Genomic DNA, 12191 nt, shown 5'->3' with positions numbered 1-12191 from the left:
TGGATTTTAATCAGCTGAGTTTCATATATTTTTTTCTATTGAAGTTGAGTTATTTCCCTGATAATTAAGCTATCTATAAAAATTGGCATATGCTTACATATCATAGGATATGTGTAATTACCCATTACTGTAAATTTATATGTATCACAACATATATTACTCTGGATATGGATGCGTGTGTGTGTGTGTATCACAATTTTCAATGTCTTTCATATTGCTAAAAGATCATTGTAGAATCTCAAAATATATTTGGTTGTTTGTTTAAACTACATTTCTTCAGGGTTTCTGATGTCCAGAACAAAACCACACAGAGACATAAGTTGATTTGATTGTCTCTTTGTCTATATGACCACTTTACAAATTTTCATGTTAATGTTCAGAATATACTTTTTGTTTCTATATAATGTTTTCCCTCCTTTATATGAAATATAGAGCAGAAAGTGTAGTTAGTATAGTTAGATCAGTGCAAATATACTATAAGAAAGCAAATATAGGTGGTCTGAAATAAATTAAATCTTTATTCATTCAAAAATATTGTATTTAAAATAATATTGTAGTTAAAATAAATACCAAGGCAAGAATACACAATTGATTAAATTTATTAAATCAAAATAATTAAAATACCATCAACTACTAATTACTGCATATGTGTTTTAAAACCCAGTTTATTACTACGTATGATTATAAAAAGCCCTTGTATTTATTTTATCAACTTGAAATGTCAAAATCTGTATATATCTAGGATCTTAAAATCAGTTGTTTCAGAAAGTGTGAAAGAGTGTTAAGTAGTGCTTTATAAACAATAATATAACATGGAAGAGTTAAATTGATATTGACACTGTTAACTGTTAACATCACTGAGAAAAAAAATCAGGTACAATTTAAAGCTGTTACTATATTGTACAAAATACATTTTAAATCCAATTTGTAACTGATGAAATCATGTTGATTGATTTATCATATATATATATATATATATATATATATATATATATATATATATATATATATATATATATATATATATATATATATACACACACACACACACACTACTCTTGCTGTTATTTAAACATATTTACATTATTAGGTGGGATTATAAAATTAATTTGGAGGTAAATGTTATCCTCTGGGCCCAGAGAAATACCCAGAACATATATAGGTGCACACACATAATTTAAAGTAAGAAAAGCAGTTTGATTTCCAGCTTGTGCTAGGAAATGTCTACCACATTTTCAGAACTCAATATCTCATATTTATATTTTCCTTCCTTCCTTCCTTCCTTCCTTCCTTCCTTCCTTCCTTCCTTCCTTCCTTCCTTTTCATGTTTCTAAACTGCCGATCTCTCTCCAAGAGGGTCTTTTCATATGATTCACTGTTTCCCCACAGAGTTTCAGTACTTGACTTATAAATTACCAGCCATGTCTGATTACTACTATGAAAATTTCATCTTTCCAAAACTGCTGGGAATGTCCACGAACTTTCTCGATTTTGCCGAGAAGAAAACGTATCTGTATATAGGTTATGAAATTCTAAGAATAGTAAACATGCTAACTAATTTATTTGCAGAATTCCACAATTAAAACAGAGGAAGCAAAAATAAAACAAAGCTAGCCATAGTGAAAATTATACCAGCCCTGGTGGTATACTGGTAATCTGTGTAATTCTATATAGGTTTGGTGAAAACACTACCAGCTATGATAGATTCATGGTCAATATCCTATATTGCTACCTCAGAAATACATCTAACCAGAAGAAAGGGAAATATATACAGCCCAGAACATTTACACATAGCTGAGAATGATTAATTTTATTTCTTTTCTTTATTGTTTGATATAAAATGATTTCTGAAGCAGAAGTTCTTGTTGATCTGATTTTGGGCAACCTCTGATCTCTCCACTCTTTCCCCCTTTCTAGCTCTAAGCAGGAAATCTGTCTGGGATAGAGAATGGTTTTGTAAAAGCAAGCTAGCTTGCATATTAATGTTGCTTTTAGCAGTCAGCGTCCTCCTCCACTTTACCAAATAAATGTGTTTTGAAGAGAAAACATTCTTCTTCATCAAGAGAAAGCCCCAGGCCCCAAGGACTGGGAGGTATCTATATCTTTAAACAACAGGAACAACAAAAATCAATAATGGAAGCTAAGGGAAACAGTTAAATATTTCTGGACTTTAGCATGCAGAATAATCAAAGGCATGCTTTGAGTAGCTGCAGGCCTGAAGGAGGAAGGCACAATTAGTGCGCCACCTAGGGATGAACCATGTTAGCATACTGTATTGTAGAGATCTATCAAAACATGAGAAAAATAACTCTAAACAAATGTATTAAAATCACAGCTTCATCAGCAAAAGCAGAGACATATATTCAAAGATAATCAGGGATAATGGAGCAACAAAATGGAAAAGGCAAACTGATTCCAAAAGTGAATGTAAAGCTACACCGAAAGTGTACATATGGACAAACTTTTAAAATAAATAAATGGATGCACACAAATGTTTCTTATCTTTCTTTCCATTTTACTCAACTTTGCTATTTAAAGTGTACTTTTAAAAATATCCCTCTAGCTGCACATGCGCACACACACACACACACACACACACACACACACAATCTTACAGAGTGAAAAATATTGGGCTGCCTTCTGCTTAATTCATACAAAAGGGAGAGGAAGGGCTGCTGAAGGTCCATGTATTATTAACTGAATTAGCTGAAGGGATGTATATTTTGGCTACCGCAGATGAACAAATCACGCCCTGCTCTTTTTGCATTGTAACGGAAAAAAAATATATGAAAGCCAAGAGGTTGAAAAAGGGGTCTCAGGGATATCGTTTTTGCAGCTCAGACTTGTCCATTTGATACAGTGGTTTTAAGAATGGTTGGTCCCACAAGAACATTTTGGACCCACGTATACTCGGGGAGAAATTAATCCTGCACAATATAATAACTGCAGCCAATCCACACAACTCCTTCTCTGTGGTTTTCTCCATAAGATCCAGATCTGAAAGGATGCTGCCAAAGAGGAACAGACAGAAGAGTCAGACAGACCCGGTTGATGCATCCTGCTAAACTATGTTTGCTTAACAATGGCTTGTAGAAAAGCATAAGCTGCAAGGTTCAAAAAATCATACTTAGCATGCTCACCAATCTTCCATATAACTGGAGAGAGGTATACAGTGGGGTTATGCGTACAGTATTCCAGCCCTTAGTCCTTAACTCTTAAATATTTTTTTATTAATGGTTTGGATAAAGAGGTTGGAGGAATGCTTATCAAATTTGCAGGTAATTAAAAGTTGGAGGAGATTACCAGTAGCTCAGAAGGTTGGTGTGTGTGTGTGTGTGTGTGTGTGTGTGTGTGTGTGGAATCAAAGCAATCTTAGTAGTTTGCAGAAGTGAGCAAAAAAGTGACAGAAGGAGACAAAGAGTTATTTGTTTGAAAAAAAATCAAATTCATTGTTTTGTGAATCGGATCTTTACAAGAATTGGGTTATCAGGATAGATAGCAGAAGCTATTATGCATTACGTAGAAGTATCAATTATGCCGAGGCCACTTTTGTCATACTGAAGAAAAGCCAAATTGTTAACAACTTTTTAAGACTGAATTATACATACCCAAGAATCAAATGCACTATAGAGACAGAGACAAATGACAAACTCACATTCTTGGAGATTCTCATCACCATACTGAGGGATAGTAGCTGGCAGATCCAAATTTAGAGAAAATCCAATATAACAATCAAATCCTTTACTTCCATAGCAGGAAATGTGGTTTTAGGTAATTAAGGGTTTTAGGTAACTAAAAACACACTGCAGCTCACTGTCTCAGAAAAGCTAAATTCAAATATTTCCATAGCATGTTCAAGAAGAATCAATACCTTCTCCTGTTCCATTTCATTAAAAGACATCAGAAACAACACAGAATCAAAGGATAGCTCAGACGCAGAATTAAAGCATGACCAAATAATGACTATTATAACACTTGCAGACATAAGAAATGTGTCATAACATCAGTGGTGGGATTCAATTTTTTTTACTACTGGTTCTATGACAGGGGAAGGATACCGTAAAATCTCCAGTCAGAGGTGGTATTTGCCGGTTCTCTGAACTACTCAAATGATGAACTACGGGTTCTCTAGAACTGGTCAGAACCTGCTGAATACCACCTTTGCATAACATGCTGGCAGATTACTCCAACCACTAGGCACTGTTGTTGCCCACAATTTGCCCGACATAATTCAAGCCCATCAGATTATAAATCAGCAAGGCAACATCCACTTCTGGACTCTTTCACTTTTGAAGCTTTGCTGGAACACATATATAAATGTTTGCACTCTCATTATCTACATTTCGGTGTAACTCTTCCCGAGCTAGGAAAATCTCCAAGTATTTAAATTTACAAGTATCAAGAACTTGAATAGAGGATTGTATTTGCTAAAAATTAGAAAAATGAGAAAATACCAACACAGGAGGAAGTTATTAAGAAAATAATGGAATGTGCTGAAATGAGTAAATTGACATTTGAAATTAGAGAACAAGAAGTTAACAATTTTATAAGATGGGATTTATTTTATCAATGGTTAGAAAAAAAATATGGAAATGAAATATGTTAGAGAATTTTACAAAATAAGGATAATAGAATTATATAGAATATAATATAAGGATGTATTACTATTGGATGGATTTAGGATGATGATATGAATTGTTATATGACAAATTAACTTAAAACTTTGAATATCTCGTATAAAATGAAGGAATAATAGTTTAGTCCAATAAATGATTAACAATGACAATAATGTATACATATATATCAGATTAATAATATGAGAATTTATACAAACAATTGTAAGTGAGAACTATGGAGAGAATGCACAAACAAATTATAACCAACCGACACACTGTATGTATGAAATTGGAAGATTGTTTTATGTTTTGTTTGTGTATGTTCAAAAATAAAAAATTCTTTAAAAAAAAAAAGAACTTGAATAGTAATTGGTCACACACTAAATGTAAGCCAACGACAATATGCAATTTTGATTCGCATCAAGGACATTATGATTTCCAAAACACATAAAGTCACTCCATTGTGTTCTTCACTGGACAGACATCACCTCAAATATTATATTATATTTTGGCTTCCATACTTTAAATTGATGCAGAAAAAAAAATAGAAGTTTCAAATTACAACAAAAAAGATGCATTAGGTTAACAGTCCCCAACCTTTGTGGTTTGGTGGTCTAGGGGGGAGGGGAACTGGGCCATGTGAATGACGGGCTGGTGTATAGCTCAACTTGTGCAAACAGCAGGCCGGCGTGCATTTCCATGTGCATGAAGCTCAATTTGAACAAGTTAAGCTGTGTGCATGTCGCTTACCCAAGTTGAGCTGCACCAGGGGTGAAATTCAATCACCTCTGCCTGGCTTGGGAGAGGTGGTAGGGATGAGTGGAATCAGTAAAAAAATCATCCCTGATTGCTACTACTATTCTACCAAGCCACGCCCACAGAGCCGGTAGGGAAAAAATTTCCCCCGTGAGCTGCACGCATGAGAATGGGCGCCAGTCGGCCACTTGCCTGGCCTGATTGCAAATAAGCCATGACCCACTAGGGGGCCACAGCCTGGGGATTGGGGATCCCTGCTCTAGGGACTAAAAACTAAGCCCAATTAATGGAGACTGAATGAGTGGGATATGTTTAACTTGGAGAAAAGACAACTGTGAAGGATGATGAAAAAATGTTCAGACATCTGAAAGAATGGAAGAAGATCAAGACCTCCCTCTCATTTCAGAATACAGGGCATAGAATAATGAATTTAAGCTTTGGGAAGCAGAGTTCCTATTGACTGTGATATATATATAAAAAGCTTCTAACAAAAGAAGGATTTGAACAGTAGAACCAGTACCCATTATTAGATTTATTTGAATTGAGGCTAGATGGCCATGCAGTCTGCTTTACTTAACTTTAACCCTTCAATGTACTAAGCAGAGGACTGGTCACGAGGGCCTAAATGGCCCCTTCGACTCTACAATTCTAAAGTTTTAGGAACAAGCCACAACTCATTTTGTTTACATAACTTGCTAAATCCCAAAACATAATGACTGAGTTCAGGAAACCCACTAGGCTGCACAGAAGCAAATGACATGTTGGTTTAGTGCAATTTGCAAAGCACGGGCATCTATGAGGGGGTCAAATTGATAAAACGTACATGGCAAAGAAGCAACACAAACTCCACCCTCTGATATAGTTGTTTGCAACATTGTTATGAAAATAGAAATGGGTGAGGTTGCATTGTGACATCATAATGCACGGTTAGTCATTTTGGTGTCATTTGAGGTCTGTAATCTAAACCAGTTCCTAATGTTGTTTTCAGGTCCCGTAATTGACCGAGAAAAATGGGAATTCTGTCAAAAGAATAAAGACCAAATTCTACTGTCTCTTTTTCTGGGTGAAGAATTCTGGATTAAAGCATGTATAACACAGATCTATTGTATTGCACCATTCTATTAGTCTAGTTAAGCAACTAATAATCACATTTATTTATTGATAATATTTCTATAGTACTCTACTCCAAATGGCTCAGTTTATCTTTTCCATAGATAAGTTCATGATAAATGCAACTAGGGAAAAATTAGGGAAGCAATGTATGAGAGGCATATTTTATCCATTTATTTGTATCCCACCTTTATTATATTTACAAGTAATGCATTTTAATGCTAGCAATCCACTTTCCCTAGGACAATATCCCCAGTATTCTTAACACAATTTATTAGCTGTTTAAATGGATTTATGATGATAAGTAATTACATACGCAGTTCAGTTCCAGCTTGCTTTAAATCACTTTTGCAGGGACTTCAGAAAAGTAAAAATGTCACCAGGAGTCAGGCAATGGTTTTTTTTTTCAAGATATAAAAACTGCCATCAGTCTTTGAGGGAAAAGGTGGGGTTCAGAAATCAGATAGATAGATAGATAGATAGATAGATAGATAGATAGATAGATAGATAGATAGATAGATAGGTGGGATTCAACCGGTATGCACCACTTCGGCCGAACCAGTTGTTAAATTGCTGGCTGGCCCCTCCCCTCCTCTCACCACCCCTTCCAAGAGTCCCCACATACTCGTTTTTGCTCCTAGGGGGCTGCAGGGAGGCCCACTAGGCCCAAAATGGGGCACAGGGTATGGCCCATTTTTGCTTCCAGTGGGTGCAGGAGGCAGAGTGCTGCCTGTCGCACCCCCTGGCCACACCCACCATGCCCATGCCCACCCAGCGGTCATTAGGGCAAGGAAGCGGTTGTTAAATTATTTGAATCCCACCACTGGATGGATGGATAGACAGGTAGGTAGGTAGGTAGGTAGGTAGGTAGGTAGATAGATAGATAGATAGATGATAGATAGATAGATAGATAGATAGATAGATAGATAGATAGATAGATAGTCCAGCCTAGCTTCATGATTATTGCAAGACCTTTGTTCCCAAACCCCTTATTAGGTCCAGACAATATCATCATTTTGACATTAATTTAATGCATTACATTTAAGACCCCAGTTTTCTCCACTGAAAATAGCAACCTTTATTCTTGTCATTAAACTACAGCCTTTGTGTCTAGCTAAACTGGGTGTTTAAAATCTTTGTGTTTAAAAAACCTGGTGAGTTAAAATATCATTTGGAGTGCACACATGCATGAGAATTTTCCGTTTTGAAATTAACCCCATATACATATACATATGCATATGCATATGCATATGCATATACATATACATATACATATACATATATATATATTTCCCGTTTTGAAATTAGATTTTTGTTAAGAGTGGGAGAGGGAGTGGTGTAATTTAATATGTTTTAAATATATGCCCCAGGACCATTTCCTCTTGCTGGAAGTGAAGAGCTTACAGAAAATGGTGTATTATAATCACTGGTTCTAAGGCAACAAACTCTTTCCCTCTACTCCCTTAATATAATTTGACAGTAGAGGGCGCCCTTTTAATGTAATTCAGTAGTGAAGTTCCAGATAATTGGACATAAATACATGGAAAGAATACTGTAGCTCTCAAGGATTTTAATTAGAAACACACCTTGCCCAGATGCTTCCTTTACTTTCTCATTGTTCCAGCCAATTCAGAATATTGTACCAGGGGCTGAAGATAGGGAAAGAAAGAAAAATCGATACTAAAGTGTGTTAAGAGTAGCAAGTTACACAAATGTAGGCCACTTTAATTTTTACAGTCTAATAAAAGTAAACGTAGATAGATTTCAAGTGCTCATTGCTGAAAATAATAGAATCAAAAGCATTTGTGAAGAAGAGCCATGTGATTTATTCAGAGAATTGGAGGCAGGCCCCCAAAAAACTTTTAGTCCAAATAACTCCTGTATCCTGGATGATAGAAAATGTCCTGTGTTTTCATCGTCATATATATATCTAGTCAATGGCATTTTCCAGAGGACTACATTTATTTATAACAGGTACTTAAATATATTCTCAGCAGGTGAGTGGACTTGGTAGATTTGGTAGATTTGGTCTTTAAAGTCCAGCAGTGTTAGATCTGGGAAATACTTAGAGATTACTGAAAGATGACTGGGCTGTATGATAGATCTGATATTTTATTTGGATTGGCAGATTATCAAGAAAAAATACCTATATGGCAAGACAGGTTATCAAGTATTGCACTGGCTAAACTCAGATCATTTGGTGAATAAGGATCTTTAATTTACCAGATTTTCAAAAGTATTACTGGGAATTTATTATCAATATTTATGCCCATGCCTTTGCCTATAATATACCATGCATATAATCTATATATACATATATATCACATATATATCTGTATATCTATAACTATATATATCATATATACCTATACCCATATCATCTATATCTATCTATCTATCTATCTATCTATCTATCTATCTATCTATCTATCTATCTATCTATCAGAATTCAGCTGACTATCAGTCTTTATTAGTTTAATTGGGAAGTTACAACTTACCTCCATCAAACTCTTGGCAATATTTAGATCCATCTATGCCTAAAAGAGGTTTTCATTTCCTGGGTTTGAGTGTAGTAAGATATAAAAGGACATATCGGGCCATTTATTAGATTTAGGTATTGAATTTCTTGAATACTTAACTTTATGAAAAAAAATCTACTATAAAAATCTTTGCTAAGATGTTTCTGTGGGAAAATATACACAGAGTGCAGAGGAATTGCTTTAAATCAATTACTTTATAATGATTATTTTAAGGATTTAGAATGACTTCAGATAAAAGTTTCCTTGCCAATGCACACAACAATGGCAATAAAATCAAGCAAAGCATGTTTTGATAGCTCAGAGTTTATCAGACATTTTAGTCACTTCATAGAAGCCTAGGATGCTACAATTTTGGGTGGAATGTCTTTTGTGTCTTTTTTTATTAGTAGGGAAAAATTGCCTTTTCAAACATTGATAAATTTTATACATTGTTTAATTCAATCCTAGATTACCAGAGTAATATTATATTTTCAAATTTTCTTGGCTACATCAGTGCCTGATATATCCAAAATTCTTCAAAAATGGTCAAATTCCATAATCGGAAAATATAATTGAAAACAAAAATGTTTCATTTAACATATCAAATGCTTATTTAGCATAACCGTTTGAAGGTTATCAGATAAATGCAGAAGTTTCTGCAGAACAGACCACTTTATATTTCATTCTAGGTATGAAAGCAAACATTTGTGCTTCAAAAGTAAAAAATGGCACCTCTTAGTAAAGTTTGGCACATGTTTTTTTCCCCTGCCAAATACTTTGTCTTTAAAAGTAGCAGATTAATTGTCACTTTCTCTGTCCACCATGTTCCATTACAGTGGATTCATCGATCTATCAATTGAACCATTTGCCCACTCACATAATGTGGACTTATGTGACTTACGACCACAATTGAACTCCACATTTCTAAACAAGGTAGTTGTTAAGTGCATTTTGCTCCATTTTATGACCTTTCTTGACACAGTTATTAAATGAATCGTTATTAAGTTAGTAACTCGGAGACTACAGCAGCCATAAATACGATCTGATTGCCAAACATCTGGATTTGATCACACGACCATGAGGATGTTGCAGTAGTCATTAAGTGTGGAAAAGAATCTATGGAGATTCTCAGCCATCCAGGTCATGGTTGTCTGACTCAGAACTGAAGAAGTTTCTTGGATGAGAAACAAAACGTCTTCAAGGAAAAACAAAGTCCAGTTGGAAAAAAATGGTCATAAGTCACTTTTTTTCAGATTGGTAGTAGCTTTGAACAGTCACTAAATGAACTGTTGTAAGACAAGGACTACTTGTCCAGGTGGCCCTGGATTTACAACAGTTCATTTAGTGAATGTTCAAAGTTACAACGGCACTGAAAAAAAAGTGAGTTATGACCATTTTTCACACTTACAACCATTGCAGCATCCCGGTTATTACGTGATCAAAATTTGGAGGCTTGGTTCATATTTCTGACAGTTACAGTGTCCTAGGGTCATGGGATGACCCTCCGACAAGCAAAGTCTACAGGCGAGCCAGATTCACTCAACAACCAGGTTACTAACATAACAACTGCAGTGATTCACTTAATAACTGTGGCAAGAAAGGTTGTAAAATGGGGTAAAGCCAGAGGTGGTATTCAACAGGTTCTGGCCAGTTCTAGAGAACCGGTAGCGGAAATTTTGAGTAGTTCAGAGAACCAGCAAATACCACCTCTGACTGGCCCCTCCCCCATCTATTCTCTGCCTCCCGAGTCCCAGTTGATCGGCTGGGTCTTCTTTTGTTGCCCTGCACAGGATAATGGAGCTGGAAAGCAGGTTAGTGGGATGGGGAGGGAATGGAGATTTTACAATATCCTTCTCCTGCCACACCCACCAAACTACGCCCACCAAGCCATACCCACAGAATCAGTAGTAAAAATTTTTGAATCCCACCACTGGGCAAAACTCTCTTAACTCTCTTGCTTAGCAACAGAAATGTTGTGCTTAATTGTGGTTATAAGTCAAGGACTACCTGTGTATCCTTAAATCACGAGAAGGAGCAAAACGAAAATCTTTCAGCTCTGTGCCTGAAGCCTGTCCTGAATCATGGCTACATTACATACTACCAAATTCATTTTTCAGCATTTACGACACCTCATTTAAATTGGGGGGAGGGGGGAAAGAGGAAAGAAAAGAGACTACCTTCTTTTACAATGAGGCCGATGATATGCACCTGCCATTAATATATTGTACACAATGTCTCCATCGGATTGCACCAACGTCTTGGGCGAGAACAAGAGTCACATAGTGAGAGAATGACTTCAACACGCACTTGTTCATATGCATAAACTCCTGTGTACCAGATGGCAAATATAATGACATCTTAAACAGCTAATTGCATAAACGTTGTAATGCAGATAATTGGTGAACCAAAGTACAAGTTAATAATTTCGCACTGTAATGTCTGGCTTGAAATTAATCCTCAAGGAAAGTTGTGACAATCCTCATACGCTAAAGTTCATGAAGCGGTAATTAAAACTAGCACTCAAATCATTTGCTTTTCAAACCTTCAATTATGACTCGGCAGACTCACGTTTCTGAAATGTAGACATGGTAGCCAATGTTTTGTCGTGGGCTTTTTCGACAAATAGCACAAGATTGTTTATGCCAATACACCCTGAAATACACAGAGTAAGATGAAAGGACAGGGACGATTTCTTAACTAAATGATAGTCTTTACCTGCAAAGTCTTAAAATTAACTCAGTGATCTCAATTAACTTTTTTTATGGGCCATCCTTTAGTTTTGAAGCACACAGACTGAAAAAAAAATTCAAAAGGTTCTTATATTGGTTTCTGGGATACTTATCAGCTTCTTTCAGCTTCCTTCTCTAACATTAGAAAAAAAATATAGGAAAACAATCTTTGAATGGCCTCAGAATTGGGCTTTGTGGATTCTCCATATAAATGTGTGAAAAAGTCTGATCTGAAAATTAGTTTCTAATCCTTGGTGCTTCTTAGTCACACTTGAAATTCTGAGAAATTGTCATGATGCTCACACCAAATGCCCGATGCTTGGACTTTGTTGAATTACAATGTGCAAATTAAAGATTTTTTTAAGAGGCAGTTCCAGGACTATCATAAAGTCTTCCATGTGTTAAGAAATAGATGGGATATGGAAGATTTTAGGAAACATTGAATCCATAATTATTATAAA

The 12191-nt window shown here is 35.6% G+C and overlaps 1 protein-coding gene across 5 annotated transcripts in view; it reads right to left on the bottom strand.

The window, feature by feature from the left end:
* Positions 1-12191, bottom strand: part of NFIA (nuclear factor I A) — a 479105-nt gene that overhangs the window by 345951 nt on the left and 120963 nt on the right. The window lies entirely within an intron of this gene.

This window comes from Notechis scutatus, chromosome 3, assembly GCF_049901735.1.
Source record: "Notechis scutatus isolate UNSWTSFEM ecotype Mainland chromosome 3, rNotScu1.2, whole genome shotgun sequence".
Classification (NCBI taxonomy): domain Eukaryota; kingdom Metazoa; phylum Chordata; class Lepidosauria; order Squamata; family Elapidae; genus Notechis; species Notechis scutatus.
Note: the sequence above shows the minus strand (reverse complement) of the source record. Positions and strands in the feature narration are given on the sequence as shown.